The sequence below is a fragment of the Chrysochloris asiatica genome, unplaced genomic scaffold (assembly GCF_000296735.1).
Source record: "Chrysochloris asiatica unplaced genomic scaffold, ChrAsi1.0 scaffold00003, whole genome shotgun sequence".
Lineage (NCBI taxonomy): Eukaryota > Metazoa > Chordata > Mammalia > Afrosoricida > Chrysochloridae > Chrysochloris > Chrysochloris asiatica.
In genome coordinates this window covers 33,218,090-33,236,179 of record NW_006408521.1, presented here as the reverse complement: position 1 = coordinate 33,236,179, position 18,090 = coordinate 33,218,090, and positions in this window count along the sequence as shown.

The following is an 18,090-nucleotide window of genomic DNA, read 5'->3' as shown; positions in this document are numbered from 1 at the left end:
TTGTATCATCTGCATATCGCAGGTTGTTAATGAGTCTTCCTCCAATCCTGATGCCACGTTTTTCTTCATAAAACCAGCTTCTCGGATTATTTGCTCAGCTTACAGGTTGAATAAGTATGGTGAAAGAATACAATAAGTATAGTGAAAGGATTAGTTGTAGTTCTCGAAAAATCCTATCATGTATTCTCCAGCATCATTTCCATTACCACAGCCATGTTTTCCAACTACCAATCCTTCCTCTTTGTTTCCAATTTCTGTGTTAACTAACCAATACATTTTAATTCCACATTTGATCACTATCAGCCTGAAGAAGTTGGTGGAATTCTTCAATTTCATCATCATTAACTTTCGTGGCTTGGTGCCTTAATTTGAATAATAGTGATATTAACTAGTGATGGTGATTGTGATTCTGACTCATAATGACCCTGTATAGAGTTTCTGAGGCTGTAAATCTTTATGGGAACAGAAAGCCTCATCTTTCTCCCATGGAACAGCTGGCGATTTCAAACCTGCTGACCTTTAAGTTAGCAGCCCGATTCATAACCACTACCCTACCAGAGCTCTTTGTGGTATTAACTGGTCTTCCTTATTTATTGTTGTTGTTGTTAAGTGACATCAAGTTGATTCTGACTCATCGTGGCTCTATATAGGGTTTCTGATAAATAGCAGTGGATTTGAACCACTGATCTTGTGGTTAGCTGTTCATCCTATAGAGTTATTTCTAGTTATAGGAAATCATATGATTGTCCAATTCAAAATGGCCAGTACTGGTCCATTTCAGCTAACTGGTCCCCAGGATACTTTTCTTTTATGCATTTCATCTCATATTTGACAACTTCCAATTTTCCTAGTTTCATAATTTATTCAGTCTACATTTCAATTATTAATGGATTTTTGCAGTTGTTTATTCTCCTTTGAGTTGTGCCCCATCAACAAATGATGGTTCCAAAATCTTTGTTCCTTCCACGTCACTAAGGTCACCTCTACTTTGAGGAGGCAACTCAGTCATATTTTAAGTGCCTTATGAGGTGAGGGGCTCATCTTCCTGCACTGTATCAGACAATGCTCCACTATTTATTTGTCAGTTTGTCATGCTATGTTGGCTTAAGTGTTACTGTGATGCTGAGAGCTATGCCTCTGGTATTTTAAATACTAGCAGGAAGGATTGCCATGGTGAGCAGGTTTCAATGGAACTTCCATACAAGGACAGACTAGGAAGAAGAGGCAGATCACTTCTGAATGGTTAACCACTGAAAACCTTAACATACTCAACACTCTTTTTTGGCTGGAATAATCTCCACCTTGACTCTCTTGCCTTGCAAATACCCAGGAGTGACATGGAGAAAGGAAACAATTAGAGTTGAGTGATTTTGCTACAGAGTAAAAGGACCAGAGAGTATCATGTGTAACCTAGACCTCGATGTCCCTAATATTTATAGTTGATGCTAGACGGCGCTGCCGATCACCTGAGAGGCTGCTGTGAGTTCTGACATGCTGTGACGTCTGATTCCTTTGAGTAATGCCTTATAGGAAGTAGGACAGGCTCCAACCCAGCCATTCTGTGGGTTGCTGTCTCTGCTTCCTAAGCTGGAGAACTTTATGAGATTGCTTATGTTTGGCTAATTTTAACTGCTTCTCTCTTTTCTGAATGAACTAGTTTTTACTATGTTCACAACTTTTAATTAATATAGACCTCCCTCACTGAACAGCCACTGGCGTCTTTAGTGAAGTTATGGATTTCCTTTCTCAATTGCTCTGGAGTCACCCTGAGGCTATTAATTTGGGCTATTAGCCGTGGGTGATTTCAAAATCTATATTGATAATGCTGAAGTTGCACTGGCTGCCTGCTGCCTGAGATGTAAGTAAATGAGCGGAAGCCTCCTATGGTGTTTCAGCTTTAGCTGGAATTTTCCGGACCGCTTTTTGGGAGTAATGCAGGGTCAGGTCACTGTTAGAGAAATCCTGATCTGCAGAAGACTTGGAGATAAGAGCTGGCTGTTATAATGCTAATAATAACAATAACAATGATTATTTTAACACATATATTATTGTTGTTGTTGTTAAGTGCAGTTGAGTCGATTCTGACTCAGAACGACCCTGTATAGAGTCTCTGAAGAGTTGTTGATGAGTTTGCACTGCCAACCCAACTCTGTGGTTCAAACTGACCTTGTGGTCCAGTGCATTAGCTTACAGTGCCGTATTCTATATATTAAATCAGAGCGCCATGGCTTTATACAATAAGCACTGGACTGAAAACCACAAGGTCCATGGTTCAAGCCTGCCAGCAGCTTCATGGGAAAAAGATGAGGTTTTCTGCTACCTCAAAGATTTAAAGCCTCAGAAACCTTATACGGGGTCGCTATGATGACACACACTTGCTTGCTAAAAGTGAAGAGGACTTGAAGCATTTACTGATGAAGAACAAAGACACCTAAATTTAAAGAAAACAAAAATCCTCACAACTGGACCAATAAAGAGTGGAGACGAAACTGAAATTGTCAAAGACTTCATTTTGCTTATTGTTATTGTTAAGTACCGTGGAGTCAGTTCTGACTTATAGTGACCCTATACAGTGTTTCTGAGGCTGTAAATCTTTATGGGAGCAGAACGCCTCACCTTTCTCCCACGGAACCCCTGGTAGTTTCGAACTGCTGATCTTGCTCATTTTGCTTAGCTCCACTTAATTGTGCTCATGAGGAATCTGTACACGGACCAAGAGACAGTGGTTTGAACAGAACATGGGAATACTGAATGGTTTAAAATAAGGAACAGTGTGTGACTGGGTTGTATTCTTTCACCTACTTATTCAACCTGGAAACTGAGCAAATAACCCGAGACACTGGATTATCTGAAGAAAAACATGGCATCAGAATTGGAAGAAGACTCATTAACAACCCGTGAAATGCAGATGATGCAACCTTGTTTGCTGAAAGTGAAGAGGGCTTAAAATACTTACTGATGAAGATCAAAGAGCACAGGCTTCGGTATGGATTACATCTCAATGTAAAGAAAACAAAAATCCTCACCACTGGACCAATAAACAACATTTTTATCAAGAGAGAAAAGATTGAAGTTGTCAAAGATTTCATTTTCTTGGATCAACCATCAACACTCATGGAAGCAACAGTCAAGAAATCAAACCACTTCTTTTGCATTAGGCAAATTAAGCAAATCTGCCGCACAGGACCCTTTAAAAGTGTTGAAGAACAAAGATGTCAGCTTGATGATTAAGGTGCACCTGACCCAAGCCATGGTATTTTCAATAACCTCATATGCATGCAAATGTTAGACAGTGAATAAGGAAGATCATACAAGAATTGATGCATTTGAGTTATGGTGTTGGAGGATAATATTGAAAGTATCATGGGCTGTGTTGGAAGAAGCAACCAGAGTGCTCCTTGGAGGCCAGGATGGCCAGAATTCGTCTTTCATACTTTGGACATATTGTCAGAAAGGACCAGTCGCTGGAGAAGTATATTCATGTTTGGTAAGGTGCTATATGTCAGTACCAACTCAATGGCACCTAACAGCAGCAAGACAACAACAACCACAATCAACACTCATGGACACAGCAACCAAGCAATTAAATAATGTATTGCACTGGGAAAATCTGCTGCAAAAGATCTCTTTAAAGTATTCAAGAACAAAGCGTCATCTATTCTTATCAATGGAGAAAAGATTGAAGTTGTCAAGGACTTCATTCTTCTTGGATTAACTATCAACACTCACGGAAGCAGCAGTCAAGAGGTCAGATGACATACTGCATTGGGCAAATCTGCTGCACAGGAACTTTTTAAAGTGTTGAAGAGCAGAGATGTCAGCTTGAGGACTAAGGTGCGCCTGACCCAAGCCATGGTATTTTCAATAACCTCATATGGATGCGAAAGCTGGACAGTGAATAAGGAAGATCGTAGAAGAATTGATGCCTTTGAGTTGTGGTGTTGGAGGAGAATACTGAAAGTGCCATGGACTGCCAAAGAACCAATAGATCTGTTTTAGAAGAAGTGCAGCCAGAGTGCTCCTTGGAGGCCAGGATGGCTAAGCTTCGTCTCTCCTACTTTGGACATATTGTCCAGAGGAAACAGTCACTGGAGAAGGATGTCATGCTGGGTAAGATGGAGGGTCAGAGAAAAAGAGGAAGACCCCCAATGAGATGGATCAGCCAGGTGGCAGCATTGACGGCGTCAAGTGTGGCAGTGGTGGTGGGGTTGGCCCAGGATCGGACATTGTTTCATTCTGCTGTGCATGAGGTCTCTATGAGTCAGTTCCAACTCCATGGCACCTGACAACAACAACAATTATATATTAAATCAGACCGTTTCAGGACAGAGGTACACCTGACAAAGCTGTGGTATTTTCAGTTGTCTCAGATGCATATGAAAGGTGTACAATGAATAAGGAAGACAGTAGAGAAACTGAACCGTTTTAATGATGGTGTTGTTGAATAACATCGCCAGTACCTTGGATTACCAGAAGAACAAACAAATGTGTGTTGGAAGAAGTACAACCAGAATGTTCCTTAGAACTAATGATGATGAAGCTTCATCTCTCATTCTTTGGACAAGTTTTCTTGAGTGACCAGTCCCTTGAGAAGGACATCACACTTAATCAAGAGAAGGGTCTGCCAAAAAAGGAAGACTCCCCATGTGATGGACTTATACAACAACAACAATGGACTCAAACATAACAACAATTGTGAGGCTGGAGCACACGGAGCAGTGTTTTGTTCTGATGTGCACAGTCACTATGAGTCAAAAATGACTCGATTGCACCTAAAAAAAAAAAAAACCTACAATAACACATTAACAAAGTTTCTAAATTTGTTCTGTGTTCCCATTTCCCTATTTATAAATGAAATATAAGGGGACTTCAAAAGTTTGTGGGAAAACTGAACTAAAGGATAATGAAATTTTCCCTCAAACTTATTAAAACCCCTTAAAAACTACTTAAAAGTCTTGTTCTGCATCCAAGTTTTGAGCGCTTAATAAGTGCAAGTCTGGGTGTGGTCAGGAATAGGCAAATTAGCACACAGTACCCAGTTAGGGTTCAGTGTTTGGCCATTTGAATTCACAGTTACTCCATAGGGGAAAGATGGGGCAGTTGACTCCTGTAAAGATTCTATCCTGGTGAACCCACTGGTCATTTCTACTCTCTTCTATGGAGTTCACTATGAGTCAGAATGCACTTGAAGGGGGATTGTTTCTGATAGTGCGAGGCACACAATGTTTGTCATCATCATCAGTATGCTAGTCTTCAGGGGACCAAGGCCACAGGAGTCTGTAGTCCCAATGCAAAGGGTTTTCAATATGGACGGAGTCACTGCTAATCACTTTGGATAACAAAGCCATATTTGCTGTCCAAAGATCCTAATTAGAATCTTACTCTGCCTCTATCTTACAACTTAGTAAAGTCACATAGCTCTTTTTAACTCTACTATAAAATGGGCTGGTAGCCCTTACAGCACACTGCTGTAAAGAAACAACAGATATCAAAGTGTGCATCTTGCTGGAGACTAAATGTTGCACTGGAATACCTGCTGAATTGGGGAAGCATTGGAAAGGTCTCTCTTTTGCAATAAACCTCTGGTTCACCACCATGCAAGACCTGCTCTAATTCCTTCAAACCCACCATGCTGGATTTATTATTTAGAGTTACAAAACAACAGAAAAACACGGCCTTTGAGTCAATTCCTACTCATCGGAACCCTCATAGAGGGTGTGAGAGACTGTAAATCTTTGTGGGAGCCGACAGCCTCATCTTTCTCCTGAGGATAGGATAGTGAGTTAACTCATAATCCGCGGTACTCTTTAAAACTAGACTATAAAATACATTACTTATACATGAGGCCTCCATATTGAAATGTGGAGTCAACAACAGCCTTGGATGGCTGGAAGGACAAGACACAGAGCCCAGCTGATGTGCTTAAGAGCACAGAGGGTCAGTGGTGGAAACAGCAGTCACTGTAAAGAGGTCAGGAAGGCTCTCCAGGGGACTGGGTCAGTGATGAATGTGCTAAAAGAGTTATGAGTGGGAAGTTAAGTGCCTCATGTTTTCCCTCATTTGTCTTCCACATTAACCATTTATATGCTTTTGATTTGTTCTAAAGAGTCTATATATTTAATTGTTCATTATTTTAGCTTACAGGTTTTTGATTTTGTGTTTTGTTGTTGGGTCCTGGCTAGGGTGATAAATGATAGTACAACAAATCCAAAATGAGGCAGTCCAAGGATATAAGCATAATACGGATCTGTACTCACAGTAGGGTTCTGGTGTGGTGCTGTACAATAAGCACTGGACCCAAAGTCAGATTGAACATCAAGGTAGTGGTTCAAACCCACAAGCCATTCCTCGGAAACCTTGTTCAGGCTCTCTATGAGTCAAAACTGACTGGATGACTCTAATCAACAGCATAATCCCTATGAAAGAGCATCAAAATATATGAATCAAACTCTAATAGAATTGAAGAAAGAAACAGACAACTCCACAGTAATAGCGATGGTGGTGTTGGCTTTGTGCCATGCAGTCAGTCCTGACTCATAGTGACCCTGATTAGGCTTTCTGAGGCTGGAAGTCTTTATGGGATCAGAAGATTGCTCTTTCTCCCAGAGTAGCTAGCAGATTAAAATGGCTGATCTTGTGGTTAGCAGCCCAACTCCTAACCCACTATATTACCAGAGCTTCTTACAGTAATGTTGTTGTTAAGTGATGTCAAGTCAGTTTCAACTCATGACAACCCTGTATAGGGTTTCCAAGGAGCAGCTGGTGAGTTTGAACTGCCCACCTTGCAGTTCAAACCGGATTATTTTAATGCACCCCTTTGAATGAAGGACACAACAACTAGAAAGAAGCTCAAACAAAGACACAAAAGAGCTAAACAGCACAATCAACCAACGTGACCTCATAGACATATACAGGGCACTCAGCCAACAACAGCACAATTCACAGGGAATGTTGTTGTTGTTGTTAAGTGCCTTCGAGTTGATTCTGACCCACAGAGACCCTGAACAGGGTTTCCGAGGCTGTGAATCTTTACGGGAGCAGAACGCCTGATCTTTCTCCTGTGGAACAGCTGGTAGTTTCGAACTGCTGACCTTGCGGTTCACAGCCCGATTTGTAACCATTATGCTACCAGAGCACAGGGAATAGTCTCCAAAAAAGACCGATTCGATGGCACCTAACAACCACGACATCATTAGATTGGCAAGCACAGTGCCAAAGTATACTCAAAGTGCCTACCTTACCTTGAGATTTCAGTGTCTATTTACTGGGAACAAAAGGCATTTGCAAAAATGGTTGCATTCAACATGATGATGCTTAAATCTTTGTCTTTATCTGCATTTCTGGTTATAATAACTTTCTTAGGAATGCTTCCTTAAAATAAGATTATCAAAATTAAAGGCTATTGATATTCCCAAACTACTTTTCGAGAAGGTGATAGATAGAAATCTATTGTTTGATAGAAATCTAGGGGTTTGTTAAAGGGCTGCTTTACTTGCACCCTCCAGGAAAACTTCTCTTACAAATGCTGAAAAGATTGGTATAATTATAAATGTTAAACTAGTAAATTCCATGTTAATCCAGATCTGCTACATATTTCTCCACAGATTATTAATCACAACCTAATCATATTTGTTCTCTAGAAGATAACCACATGGGTCAATCTAATTCCAATTCCATGCACAGAATTTGGAATCAAAATGACCATACTAATCAGACTTCAACAACTTCAAATTTACATATTTGTAGCTATCCAGCTGGTCTTATGGGTTAATGTGCCAGACTGTAAAGCCGTTTGAACTGCAAGGTCAGTGGTTCAAGCTCACCAGCTGCTTCTCAGAAACCCTATACAGGGTCGCAATGGGTTGGAACCACCTCGATGGCACTTTAACAACAACTGACATAATTGTGTATGTGTGCGTGTATGAGTGATTCCCTACTAATCCCACTCTCTAATCCATTCATCTATTCAACAAATGTCAACAAATGTTTATTGAGCATCTACTAGTATCACCTGTTGATTCAATAAATCATTATTGAAAGATTATTACAAGAGAAAGAACTCACTAGTTTGTAAGGCAACACTGGGATTAATGGGACAAATCTGCCTTTAAGAAGTGTCCATTTATTGGGAACAAGAAGTATTAAACTAGTGCCTGCAAATATACCAGATATTAGATATGAGAGGCAGAATTCCATGGGAGAATACCATAGGGGACCAAATCTACATGAAATACAAAGAAGGAATAAATTAACTTAACAACGAATTAAAGAGCATTCTATGAAGAGGAAGCTGAATATGCAAATAACTTGGAAAAGGAAGACACAGGACCAACTTGTGGAACTGAAAGAGTTTTAATGTGGTTAGAGCCCAGGGAAGAAATATGGAGAAGGCTCTATGAATGGAAAGGAGGTTGCTATGGGTTAGATCATGCAGGTCATTTATAACTCAAAATGTTAGCCCAATCTGAAAGCAATCAGATGTTTGAAAATTTTTAAGAAAGAAACAAAGTGATCATATTTGCCTTTCAAACAACTCCTTCTGAAAATTTTGGAGAAAGGAATGAACAGATGCTCAGAGGGTAGTTAGCAAATTAATGTAATCCAGCAGAGAGATGATGGCTTGGACTTCAGAAGGTGGCATTGAGGATGAGGAGAAGCAGGTGACCTTAATACTAGTAACTGTAGTGGAAAGGTTTATGGCCAGTTAAATCCCTTACCCAGCTGCTGAAAACCCTTCTTCCTCCTTCCTCAGTGAGGATAAAGGAGTGCTGATCACCACTAATTCTGTGTGATCTTTCTCCATACCTGACCTACATTATGAGACTGTTCCTGGTCTTTGTTTCACTTGGGTTGAATAATCCTATTTTATTTTACCTTAACTCTCAGGTTAAAGCATTTCACATTCTTTATATTGTTGCTTAAAACTATGTATGTATATGTATATATATATTAGGTGGTGGTGGAAGGAAACCCCCAAGACTTGTAAGGTGAATACATATTTGCCATTTCCCTATCAAGCAAAGAAAATTTGTGGGGTATTTTTCTTGGTTATTGTAGAAAACACCACAGATACTTAATAACCTATTTAGGAAATGTTACAACTTATCATTTCTAAAGTAAGGCTTTTTGATTCCATTTACTACAATTGGAGGAAATGTAGGATGGGACACGTGAAGAATATCTGCAAAAGCTTGACTTCTTCAGGGATGAGTTTTAGGTGTTGGGACAGAAATCAAAGGCACAGTGTGGTCAGTTTTCTAGAGCTTCCATTCAGTGGTTTTTGCTGTGGGGATGGGGACTGAGATGGTTATTTCAACACTACTACTGGCTTCATCTTCTATTCTTTGCCCTTGTGTTAATCATCTCATCTCACAGAAGAGAAAAGTAGGGATTAAAGAGATACTATGTGTAACTTTATATGTTGTTGTTGTTATGTGCTGTGAAGTTGGTTCCGACTCATAGCGACCCTGCATAGGCTTTCCGAGGCTTTATGGGAGCAGAAAGTCTAATCTTTCTCCCACAGAACAGCTGGTAAATTCGAACTGCTGACAATGAGATTATCAGCCCTATTCATAACCTCTACTGCTCCTAAAAATAAAAGGTCTATATGTATATTGAATGCATTATGAATAGGGTTGTGATTGTATTCATGATTTTTGCAAGCACTGACTTAGCTCTAGCGGTTTCTTGCTTCCTAATTCTGCATTAGGAAAGAAATTCAGTATAAAACCCTGTAGCACGAAGTGTTTGTTTGATCAAGAGAAATAGGAGACAGCAGTCTTCAGGGTTTATCTTCTCAACAGCCAGTTCCTTTCTTTTACCATATTGTCAATCCTTGTATCTTTCACTCATCTCAAGCAGGCACTGCCCAGCCTCTCTCTAAAATGATGCCATACTCCTTTGTCACTGTTGTCTACCTTTCCATGATTCCCCAGCTTGCAGCTAGCTTTGTCTTTATGATGACTGTCTACTGGCTTTGGAAAATATGAAAGAGATGCTTTACAAATAGAATGATATATTTTCTGCCATTTGCCTCATGAATGTGTACACTGACCTCTTGTCACACGGTCTGTATTGTATGTGAGGGTGTTCATTGTGTTACTTTAGATGAAAGTACCACCAGGCGGGAACGGATATTCGCCTAACCATGCCAAGCAGTGAGGAGAGGCAGGAGGTTGGTGACCATAATGTCATGAAGATAGCTCAGTCATGACTTTTATTTGCTTTCCCAATCCTCAGCACTACCTCCTGTGATTTACAGCGATTATTAGGTGAACCCAAGATTGAGGTGGCTTTGTCAGGCTCAAAGAGTACTGAAACAGGCATTATGTCCTGGTTTCTTTGTTGTTTGAAATGCTTTTCAATGCTGAGCAATACAATTTTGTGGGGACAGAAGTCAGAAGGGGGTTGGAAAACAGATGAGAGTGGACATTCCCCAATCTTCTTGCCTTGAGCATTATTTACACTTGAAAGGATAAAGGCACCTTGGAGCTGTGGAAATCTGCTGCCAATTGCATCGCCTCTCATGACCTATGCTAAGGTGTGAACTTGCCACATTGAGCCTCCTGGATACAATGCTCCTATGTACTTATTTGTGACTTATAAAATTGCCCCTTTGGCAAAGTGCTGGCTTTGGGAAGCAAACACACCTCTCCACCAGTAAGTCACATTAAAACCAACATAGCAATTAACAGCCACTGTTCTTGGGAAATACTGTGACACTTCCTCTGCCTTCAAACCAATCCAGGCAGGGTTACTTACATAGACTGGGCTTCCCTTGAGCCAGGAGAGGAGGGAGGTCAGATTCTCTTCTCATAAGACTCACAAATCCTCTTAGAGAAATTCTGTGCTCTTTGTACTCCTGAGCCTTGAGTCTTCACAGTCAACAAAGGAATTCGATTCCCAAGAAGTCTGGGAAAATCTCTCAAAGCCAGTAACACCTTTTTTCCATGTAGAGCCTCCTGTGCCCAGCCTGAGAGAAAGATGTGGCAGTTGGCTTCTGCAAAACCACAGTCCTGGAAAGCCTATGGGGCAGGCCTACACATCTGACAGGGTCAGCATGAGTTGGAATTGACTCAAAGTCAGGTTTGGTTTGGTGCCTAGCCCAGGGTGTTGCCTGGATCAGGTGCATATTAGTCAACTCTTCTTGAATCAGTGCCTTCTGTGCCAAGGACGGAAATGACATCTGCTTCTAATCCTTGTCTCAAGGACTCCAAAAGGGCAGTTCCCATGGTCTCTTAGCTGAGAAGATGAAGGACCCAGAGAAACAGCCCAATCAGGCAATCAGCTTTCTGAATGAAGGAAAATAGCAAGCCTTTTGCCAGAGGGAGGGTGGTTAGGGATTCTATGACATTTTGAAAATGTGCTCTTGCTGTGATCTTTGTATGAAAGACTCTACACAAAAGCTGTCTGGCGATAAATTCTCTTTGTACATATTTTCCATTACAACTGTTGTTAGGATTAAAGACTGACGACTGATGGACCCCACTCTGGTTCAGCCTTCCTGACACACTTGTTTCTCAGATGGAGGTTTTACCTGCTGAGATTGCCAGTTCAGCACAACTCAGAGGACGCAGAGCTCGTCTTTGATATCCTCTCTCCACCCCTTTTAGGCTTCTCTTCACTTATCATAAGGGACCAAGTGGGACAGAGGGAATCAAGTGTGGGTTTAAAGTCAGAGAGACCACGAATTGAAATCTTGACTTTTCACCTTATCAACTTTGTGACTTCAGGCTTTTCAGTGACACGTGGAATGGGTTTGGTGATAAATGGTGGTAGTTACTTTGGTTGTTTTCATTGCGGAAGTTAAGTTCTCTTGGACTCATTTTCCTCAACTATAAAAATTAAGCCAAAGCTTTACCATACAAAACTAGTGTGAAGATTAAAATAAACACTGTTGTTGTTAAGTTTGAACCTTGTGGTTCAAACTCATCTTACAGTCCAGTGCTGATGCTACAAGTCACAGCAGGACTCCACACTATGACACTGGGGGAGGTTTGTCAAGCCTACAAAAAACGTGTAGAAGACAGTTTTTGGCAGGGGTGGGTGGGGGGTGTTGGTTGGTTGATTATTTCGTTTTCTTTGTGTGTTGATATTAGTTCACACATAACATACACTAGCTCTTTATTGAAATAAGTATATTGTATCAGTGAAAGTCATGAATGATTTAACAGGATCTGCCCCTCCTCAGCTAGTGTTCTGCTGGATAGCCTTGGGCAGTCTAGGTGTTGGCTTGATCTTGGATGTACCATCTGGAACATAAAGTGATGCACTATGTAGTCCCTAAGACACTGGCCAGAGCTTCCTTTGAAAAATCGTCACAAGCTATGCAGCTTTTTCTTGCCCCGGTGGCAAGATCATGCTTTGGTCTACCCACAGTCCTCTAACTGCATGGAGGCTGTTTCTTCATTTACATTCTCAGTGAAGAGCAGGAGATTTGGACATTGTCATCCCAACCCTCAGCTCCCAAGGGTCTCAAAAAGCAGTTACTCTTTTATTTTCACATCTGAGGTTTGTAAGTGTCCTATCACGAAGGCAACACAAATATCACTGTCCAAACTTGTGGATACGTTACAAAACTAGTTAAGGATCTAGACTTTAGCATTAGTAGGCCTGGGTTTGAGTTCACAGGTCATGACTATGGAGCTGAATGAAGTGGTATTAGAATAGTATTGTTGTTGTTAGGTACTATGGAGTCATTCTGACTCACAGTGACCCTGTGACCTGGGGAGACCAACTGCACCTCACGGTGAATCTATGGCCAGGGCTCAGCTTGGCTTATCAGGAGTGAAGAAGAACTATGTGCTTAGCACAATGAGAGACTTCTGCCAAAGATGTCTGCCAGGTCCCCACCCTGCCCCACCTCTGGGCTTCCCCCAGCCCTTTTCTCTGTTTACTGCTTATACTGAGTTGATTGTCAAAAGTCAGCTAGCCATCCTATCTCCGGAAGCCTATGTTGTTGTTGTGATGTGCCGTGGAGTCGGTTCCAACTCATAGTGACCCTGCACAGGATTTCCGAGGCTGTAAATCTTTACGGGAGCAGAAAGCGTCATCTTTCTCCTATGGAACAGCTGGTAGTTTCGAACTGCTGACTATGAGATTAGCAGCCCGATTCATAACCACTACGCTACAGGTGCCCTCATTTCTCCTCCCTCTTCACATGCTCCCAGGAAGAGCGAATCATTCAGGCTGACCTTGGATTATACTGTTTAATAACTCAAACTTTATGATCGGCAAAGTAATGTTTACCGGGTCTTGCCATGGTCTCATGTCTGCTAAAGCATGCTTTTGTAAACATCAACAAATCTTAACTTGTTTCTTGGGTGTTCCTGGATCCTCTGTAAAGATTTCCTTCAAAGCTGCAATACGTTGGTGAATCTTTATGAGGTGCTTCCCAATTCTGGATTGTTTTGTTCCTTCATTAAACATTTTAGTTTTTAAAAAAGCTCCAATTTGCTTTTTGACACAAGATCTATCTATAACACTGAACTGAAAGGTGATGAAGAAAATATGAGAGCATTTTTTAAGTGATAATTATAGCTACATGATAATTTGGTGCTTGAAAAAACTGCATTTTACTTTTGTCATCTACAACTGAAGGAAAACTCTGCCAAATTGTTATGACTTCTGAGGATATACAAGACGGATCAGACTTCACAAAAGAGAAAGATTTCCTATTTCTCAGATGCAGGTGTAGTATTTCAAAATTGAAAAACACAAGTATAATTTGCCACTAGGGGACTTTGTGCAGTCCCTGAACCTCTCGTGGCCTCTGTTTTCTCCCTTGTGAGGCATCAGTGGCTCTCCTTCCACGGGGAGACTTAGGTCCATGTACACCATCATCCATCTCTAGGTGGGAAGTTGCATGTTGCTAGGATGCTGAACATGTTTCAGCAGAACTTCCAGAATAAGATGGACTAGGAAGACAGACCTGCTGATCTACTTCCAAAAACACCCCAAAACCAATTAACGAAAACCCTATGGAACACAGTACCCAACCCTCAACTGACCAGGCAGCATTTGGTTACGTTGTGCATCAGGCTGCTATGAGCTGGAATGTTACATTGTGTAACAATGTCACCGTTTCATAGCAGAGCAGGCATGTGAATAAAGGGTGTCAGAGGTGACGTGCAGTGGATGTAGTCAGTAGGGTTTTCCCCTGCCTCCTCCCAGTCCTGAATCCCCGATACCCTTCATTGCCCCCACAGGCTGTGTTTGCTTCAGACAGCTGTCTGGACCAAGGAGGTACTGCTAATTGCTGCCTGTATTCCTTCTTCCCAACAGCAGACACCAGGGACACCAGCTGCTGAACCTGACTTTGATCTCTCAGCTAGAGTGTGTTTTTCAGGCATGGTTGAGAACAATACACCTCATTCTGGAAACTTCTGACCTTTCCCAGTGTCTCTGTGTTGGTTGCCTCTGTCCTTTCTAAAAGCTTCATATTGATGTTTGGCCCTAATAGAGAAGTGTAAACAAGAGATAGATAAAGGTTAACAATAGCCAATCAATGCTGCAGAGTGAGGGACGCAGGGAGGGGTGTATTGAAAGGCCAAGTGTAAGCAGAGTTCTATTGACAATTTAATTGCATTTATTCTTTGCCACTTATAAGCTGAACTAATAACAGGCCTGCCTGATAGTCTTTCATTTCAGCTATGGTGAGACTTCTCTCTCTCTCTCTCTTTTTTTTTTTGAAATAGAGAAGAAGAAAGACTCAGCTGCAATAGCTAGGGTATCATCTTTGTGCATTTAAAAAAAAGACTTTCTCAGACATACTCATAGGTTGTTGTTGTCCAGCCTTTGACATGTGGTCCCATCTCCCATGGTCTCCTCTCCTTCTGCTAGACTTGCCCCACCTAACCAAGTCCAGCTCTCATGCTGTCTCCTAGGAGCCGTGTCCTCGGACCGCAGCCACCTGCCACAGCTTCCTCAGCTTCTGTGCTCAGTCAGCTGTGCCTCTCACCAAGTTCGGTACTGTCTGCAGGGAGAGGACCAGTAGATGGCTGGTGGGTGAGGAAAGTGGGGTTCAGAGGGGTTGCAAATATTTCTTGAGTTTCCATAAAGCATAAATGTCACAAAATTTGTATTACAAGTTAGTCTGAAGACCTAACTTTTACTATATTTTGTAGTTGTTGTTGTTGTTAAGTGCCATGGAGTCAATTCCAACCCATAGTGACCCTGACTAGGGTTTCCAAGGAGCAGCTGGTGAGCTTGAATCACCAACCTTGCAGTTCCAATGACTTTGCAGTATGGCACATTAACCTACAGCACCATACTGCTGATAGTGGTGGTTACGTGTTGTGGAGTCCGTTCTGACCCATAGATACTCTGTATAGGGTTTCCAGCCTATAAATCTTTATGGGAACAGTAAACCTCATCTTTCTCCTGTGGAGCAGGTGGTAGATTCAAACTGCGAACCTTTTGGTTAGAAGCCTAGTTTATAATCCACAACACTATCACACCGCCTCTACTCTATAGTACTGTCTTTTATATACTTCATTTAATTTCTTCTAGAAGCCGCATAGGATGAGTTAGTCAATAGCATATCCATAGCCATACGAGAAAAAGGAATGAAGAAAGTATGGAAGAAAGGAAGCTTTATCACAACAATGAATGCGCCACTCACTGGCCAAACCATTCCCAATTTAGTCCAACATTACTTTTTATTTATACAAATTTCTTTCACCAAACTTCTTGTTTTCCACTCTTCTGCCTCTCTCTTGGAGCCCTAGTATGGCAATGAGGGATAAGCACTGACTACAATGTTGGTTTGAACTGAAAAGTGGCAGTTCAAACCCACCAGCCCCTTCTCAAAAACCATGTACAGGCTTCTATGAGTTGAAACCGACTCAACTGCACATACCAACTTAACAAGCCTCCCTGTTACCCATTTATAGCATTTCAAGAGCAAAACACCTTTTTTTTTTTTTTTTTCCTTTTAGGAAATCTAGGAATTGAAAAAGAAAATACGTATGCAAGTTGTTGTAGTTGTTGTTGTTTAGTACCATGGGGTTGTATGGCAGTGGTTACGACAAAATCTCTATCTAAATAATTCATCCATTACCGTATTTGTATATGGTTGGGGTTTCTAACACTTGATTTACCAATTTCAAATTCTAAGAATACAGATGTTACAAAATTTAGGGCCCCCTCAATAGAAAATGTGTGTTTCTTCTATCTTGCCCATCCGGAGGCTTGCCTATTCCTCTCTGGCTTAAAAACTGCATGTTGTTGTTAAACTGCATAGTGCATTTATGAAAACCTCATCCTACGTTAATACAGGAGTCCTGGTGTGGTGCTATGGGTTAATGCACTGGACTTCAAAGTCAGTTTGCATCACAAAGTTGGCAGTTCAAGCTCACCAGCTGCTCCTTGGAAATCCTAAACAGGGTCACTATGGGTTGGAACTAGCTCTAAGGCACTTAACAACAACAACAACCTCAACACACATGTGCAGATCAAGGCTGTATTTGAGCAGAGACCCTGCAAACCAGTGGCTGTCTGGTTCTTTCTAGAAATGGGAAGAAGGGAATCAGTCTCTGCCTCCCTGAGACTGGGAGAAGAGGGCAGAGGGCACCAATAGCTGGGAACTCACTCCATGGCCTATTCCTCTCCATTTACAAGCTGCAGAGCGAGAAACATCAAACTACTTTTGGATCAGAGAAAATCTCATCCGTTTTTAATCGCACACTTCATCGTCCTCTTCCAGAAGGGCAGGCTCTCTTTCGTGACATTTTTACATATTTGAAGGCAGTACTGTGTGAGCAGAGGACAGGATGTTTGGTTTATTAGATGTCCCAGACAATTTCAACTAACTCTGATAGGTTGACTCGGCAAACAAGAGCCCTTTACGAGGCCAAAGAGACATGCAATGCTGGCCTTAGAAATTTTCTCTTTTTCACTTATTCACTCAATTTACTAAGCACTAATTCTATGAGGTATGAGTCCTGGTGTGGCATTGTAGGATAAGCACTGGACTGAAAAGTCAGTTTGAACCACAAGGTAGGTGGTTCAAACTCACCAGCCCCTCCTCGGAAACCTTACACAGGGTCGTTATGAGTCAGAACCAACTCCATGACACTTAACAACAGCAACAACAATGCTTAGTGACACCCACATCTCTGTATTTTTCTTCGATTTGCCAACAGAGCCTGGACTAAACCAATCATTTTATATACAATATGCAGTGTCCCTTCATGGGGACTCAGTACATATTAAGAGACTGACTCAGTGGGTAAAGTAAAATTGAGACTACTTATCTAAGGGCAAGGCCATTCTTGACTTGAAGATTGAGATGTTCTGAATAATTATTTTTGTGTGAACTTACAAGGATCCTAACCTGAAGTTCATTGCCATATTACAATTTGAATAAAGCTTATAAAGTAATTATTTAAGCCCTTGGTGCAAAATTGACATAATGAATTACTGTGTTCATTCCAGTGAATGAACTAAGACTTTAGTGAGCATCTACATGGTAAGTAGGTCATTTAAAGCTGAGCACAATACCAATCGGCTCTCTCCAGATGACCACAGATCCACAGAACCATGCAGAGATACGAGAATAGGCAAATCTTAGTTCAAATTTTGACTCTCTAACTAAATTACTTAATCTCTCAGTACGTCCACTGCATTCTCTGTAAATCAGGAATAGTAAGTCTAATATCCCAGGTATCTTGTTTAAGGAGTAATAGGAAATAGAAAATATGAAGAGACTTCAAAGTTCATGGAAAAATGGAATTAGAAGACAATTGAATCTTTCCATGGGCTTTTTAAAGCTCTCTTGTATGAGATAGTACACACCATATCATGATTGTCAACAAATACCAGTTCCTTTTCTGTCTCTAATATACTGAACACTGATGGGGTTTGTAACAGAAATGCAAAGTTTCATAAGCCAATGGGGAAGAGATGAATTTGGACTGAGAGATCTTCTGTAGCCAAGCAATATCATTATGTCCAGTGGGACCCTTGTTGTAGTCCCTTGAATTTACTAGATATGGCTTTTCTATTATATGTCTTCTTCATTCCCACCAAATGAGGCTATGCAAATAGGGTGGACAGGACTCTAACACTGAGTTTGGCTAGTTTTACCAT